Raw genomic sequence first — 5,000 nt, forward strand, 5'->3', positions numbered from 1 at the left:
TTGAAAAGCAACAAAATTAACAAGCCTTTACCACTCACACATGGCAGAAGTTTATACTTTAATTCAATGAGCTAAGAAAAGTGTGTTGTGGGGCCCCTACGAGCCATGGTGCTTGCTTCATCATAATTAGGCATGCAGTCATTAGCCACAGCTCTGATTATGGGTCACTGAGGTCAGTTTCAATAATTCCTCAAAAACCTAACCATGCAGTCCCCCCTAACTGTGTAGTTATCTTGCTTTACTGCTGTTTGTGTGATTAGCTGGGAGGAGCTCACGGCAGCATCCTCCCAATAAAAGTGTAGATGGACCGTTCCTTAACTCTTTCTTGCTTCACATACAGATGGCTTGAGGAGGTACAGGGGAGATGCAGGTCTAATAAACAGAATAGAATATCTGCGCCAGGTGTGTTTCTCTGCATTGGTGTCCCATCACAGGCCCACCAGTGTATGTGTGATCTTTGACTCCTGCCAGTTCACAAGCAGGCGGCCAGGAAACGGTTTCAGCCTATCAACCACTGAGGAGATAAAGCCTTTGTATAAGGAATGAGGAAGCAATGAACACATTCAGCCTACCACAGGAGTAGCCCTGAGTGTTCCGAATTATAATTTCTTCATGTCACTGTACGTTATTGAGCCCAAGTAGCTCGCCGTGATCGTATAGTGGTTAGTACTCTGCGTTGTGGCCGCAGCAACCTCGGTTCGAATCCGAGTCACGGCATTGTGGTTGGCAATGTCACGGCAGTTGGGTTTTTCCTTTACAGAATTCCCAAATGTACCAGTTGTTTTTGTAAAATGTCTATTAAAAACAGATCCTTTTCAATATTGAAACGATCTAACAACAAATTATTTAAACACACATGATTATAAGATGTAGGTATACTGTACTTACTGACATAAATTATCGTTCTTGAACATATTTGCGGTAAGGGGAGCGGAGCTCTCCCCCAGGCCAATCAGAATGCAGATGAATGCAGTTGCAGTTGAGTGACCTGTGTTGTGGCTGTCTACAGGGAATGCACATATGTAGCTGTCTCGCAGCCCAATCCAGACGTCAATCGAAGACAGGTTTCAATGCAAATAGAGCAGTAAGTGCAGAGAAATGCTCACTCTCTAAAAATGGCATTTATACAATAGTAAGATTAAATCCAACCTCACCAGTAGAAAGGATTTATCAATAAATAAATAAAGCTTCTCCTCTCTGATATGGAATTACCCCCCAAAAAGTATAAGGGAATACCCAATGCTAACCTATGAGAGGGGCAGACCTCACAGTAGTGAAAAATGTAATAGACTGTTTGATACTACTAGGACATACAAACTACCACAGTACATGTCTTACCTTTTACTTACATAGCATGATGCCCCTAGGACTACCTAGGGCCTACCTTAGGGGTTACTGATATGTAATAAAATTGGAGTTTAAGGCTTGGCAAGTAGTTTTAAATGCCAAGTCGAAGTGGCAGTACACTGCAGCACAGGCACTGCAGTAGCAGGCTTGAGACAGGTTTGAAATGCTATTTCTTTGGGCGGCACAATCAGTCCCTGGGTATATGGTATACCACTTTACAAGGGGCTTTCAAGTAAATTAAATCTGTCAGTCAGGTATACTCCAATTATACACATGATTAGGGAAGAAGCACGTGCACTTCAGCACTGATTAGTAGCGATAAAGTGATCAGAGTCCTAAGGCCAACAAAAAGATACAGCAAAATGCGGAGGTGAAAAGCAATAAGGTGGGGTTGGGACCACCTTAAGAATGCAAGGTCTAACAAAAACGAACTAAGGATAACATGAGTAAAACATCAGGTTTCTCTACAGCATTTGGTGAGACAAGTGGGCCGTCTTTTATCTTCCATAAATGCAATCCTTCCCGGACCCCTTTATTATATAGCTCTTCAAGGAAAAAATATAAAGCACTTACAAAGGAGCCTCAAATACTCAAAGATGGTAGACTTCTTTAATATGGGACATATACTAAAAGCAGCATGAAAACAGAGTGCAATAGGGTCCAAAAAACTTGAGTGACCCATGAGAGTATGCATGCAAGCCTATGGTATTCCAAACTAGAGATATACGCATGCAATTTTTGTTTTTAGGAGAGAATGTGCCTGCTGAAAAAAACATTATTTTTAAAAAGTTCATTGCAGAATATCAGGAATTTGCTGTGGGACACCTTGAAAACTTGCATACAGATTATGTGCACACACCTTGCAGTCAGTTGTTGTGGCCGAGTGGTTAAGGCGATGGACTAGAAATCCATTGGGGTCTCCCCGCGCAGGTTCGAATCCTGCCGACAACGAGAATCTTTTTAACATCGGCTACAATTTCAGAAGTTAACCTTTAGTATTTCTTCCATGTTAGTTTTATAAATAGGTGGCTTATTTTGGTGTCACTATTGCCATATCACATATTTATTATCGCTCCCCCTTTCATATCTTTGCTATAACTCTCGTCCTTCATTAGCGCTGGTGCAAACGCTTCAAATTATTATACCCTGGCTCTCTCGGTCATACCTGTGCATGCACTTGAAACTTACTTTACCAATAAAAGAAGCAAATAGAGAAATAAATTAAAAGTGCTAGCTGGATTAGGCAAACACACTTCATAAAACTGCATTTTCTTTTCTATTTTCCCCCGTGTTACAAGCTTAACTGCTCCCTGTGTAATTTCTCTTAACCTGCTGTTCCTGGAAAAGAATTTCATCTACAAGCTCTTTCTGTGTTTTTTCCTAGTCTTTTCTTTCCCTTTTCTTAGATTTGTAACTGTTCCTTTACGTGCTCTATTTAGGCACCATTAATCTCATTTGAGCTCCTTGTACCTGCTGCTGTTTTCTCCACACCTCATACTGTCTTTTCCCTCTTTCTCTCTTTCTCTGCGGTTGGTGGCTACTTTCCAAAGCGTCTGATGCCCCAATGTTCCTTCGTCTTGTTGTCAGACGTGAATTTGAAAAGCAACAAAATTAACAAGCCTTTACCACTCACACATGGCAGAAGTTTATACTTTAATTCAATGAGCTAAGAAAAGTGTGTTGTGGGGCCCCTACGAGCCATGGTGCTTGCTTCATCATAATTAGGCATGCAGTCATTAGCCACAGCTCTGATTATGGGTCACTGAGGTCAGTTTCAATAATTCCTCAAAAACCTAACCATGCAGTCCCCCCTAACTGTGTAGTTATCTTGCTTTACTGCTGTTTGTGTGATTAGCTGGGAGGAGCTCACGGCAGCATCCTCCCAATAAAAGAGTAGATGGACCGTTCCTTAACTCTTTCTTGCTTCACATACAGTTGGCTTGAGGAGGTACAGGGGAGATGCAGGTCTAATAAACAGAATAGAATATCTGCGCCAGGTGTGTTTCTCTGCATTGGTGTCCCATCACAGGCCCACCAGTGTATGTGTGATCTTTGACTCCTGCCAGTTCACAAGCAGGCGGCCAGGAAACGGTTTCAGCCTATCAACCACTGAGGAGATAAAGCCTTTGTATAAGGAATGAGGAAGCAATGAACACATTCAGCCTATCACAGGAGTAGCCCTGAGTGTTCCGAATTATAATTTCTTCATGTCACTGTACGTTATTGAGCCCAAGTAGCTCGCCGTGATCGTATAGTGGTTAGTACTCTGCGTTGTGGCCGCAGCAACCTCGGTTAGAATCTGAGTCACGGCATTGTGGTTGGCAATGTCACTGCAGTGGGGTTTTTCCTTTACAGAATTCCCAAATGTACCAGTTGTTTTTGTAAAATGTCTATCAAAAACAGATCCTTTTCAATATTTAAACGATCTAACGACAAATTATTTAAACACACATGATTATAAGATGTAGGTATACTGTACTTACTGACATAAATTATCGTTCTTGAACATATTTGCGGTAAGGGGAGCGGAGCTCTCCCCCAGGCCAATCAGAATGCAGATGAATGCAGTTGCAGTTGAGTGACCTGTGTTGTGGCTGTCTACAGGGAATGCACATATGTAGCTGTCTCGCAGCCCAATCCAGACGTCAATCGAAGACAGGTTTCAATGCAAATAGAGCAGTAAGTGCAGAGAAATGCTCACTCTCTAAAAATGGCATTTATACAATAGTAAGATTAAATCCAACCTCACCAGTAGATAGGATTTATCAATAAATAAATAAAGCTTCTCCTCTCTGATAAGGAATTACCCCCCAAAAAGTATAAGGGAATACCCAATGCTAACCTATGAGAGGGGCAGACCTCACAGTAGTGAAAAATGTAATAGACTGTTTGATACTACTAGGACATACAAACTACCACAGTACATGTCTTACCTTTTACTTACATAGCATGATGCCCCTAGGACTACCTAGGGCCTACCTTAGGGGTTACTGATATGTAATAAAATTGGAGTTTAAGGCTTGGCAAGTAGTTTTAAATGCCAAGTCGAAGTGGCAGTGCACTGCAGCACAGGCACTGCAGTAGCAGGCTTGAGACAGGCTTGAAATGCTATTTCTTTGGGCGGCACAATCAGTCCCTGGGTATATGGTATACCACTTTACAAGGGGCTTTCAAGTAAATTAAATCTGTCAGTCAGGTATACTCCAATTATACACATGATTAGGGAAGAAGCACGTGCACTTCAGCACTGATTAGTAGCGATAAAGTGATCAGAGTCCTAAGGCCAACAAAAAGATACAGCAAAATGCGGAGGTGAAAAGCAATAAGGTGGGGTTGGGACCACCTTAAGAATGCAAGATCTAACAAAAACGAACTAAGGATAACATGAGTAAAACATCAGGTTTCTCTACAGCATTTGGTGAGACAAGTGGGCCTTCTTTTATCTTCCATAAATGCAATCCTTCCCGGACCCCTTTATTATATAGCTCTTCAAGGAAAAAATATAAAGCACTTACAAAGGAGCCTCAAATACTCAAAGATGGTAGACTTCTGTAATATGGGCCATATAAAAGCAGCACAAAAACAGAGTGCAATAGGGTCCAAAAAACTTGAGTGACCCATGAGAGTATGCATGCAAGCCTATGGTATTCCAA

General features: G+C 41.7%; 2 non-coding genes across 2 annotated transcripts; both read left to right on the plus strand.

The window, feature by feature from the left end:
- The first annotated feature begins 645 nt into the window (after positions 1 to 645).
- On the plus strand, positions 646 to 717 carry TRNAH-GUG (transfer RNA histidin (anticodon GUG)). Its single transcript has one exon. It is a non-coding gene; the product is annotated as a tRNA-His (tRNA).
- Positions 718 to 2,216: 1,499 nt separating this feature from the next.
- TRNAS-AGA (transfer RNA serine (anticodon AGA)) lies at positions 2,217 to 2,298 on the plus strand. Its single transcript has one exon. It is a non-coding gene; the product is annotated as a tRNA-Ser (tRNA).
- Positions 2,299 to 5,000: the final 2,702 nt, after the last annotated feature.

This window comes from Lissotriton vulgaris, unplaced genomic scaffold, assembly GCF_964263255.1.
Source record: "Lissotriton vulgaris unplaced genomic scaffold, aLisVul1.2 SCAFFOLD_301, whole genome shotgun sequence".
NCBI lineage: Eukaryota > Metazoa > Chordata > Amphibia > Caudata > Salamandridae > Lissotriton > Lissotriton vulgaris.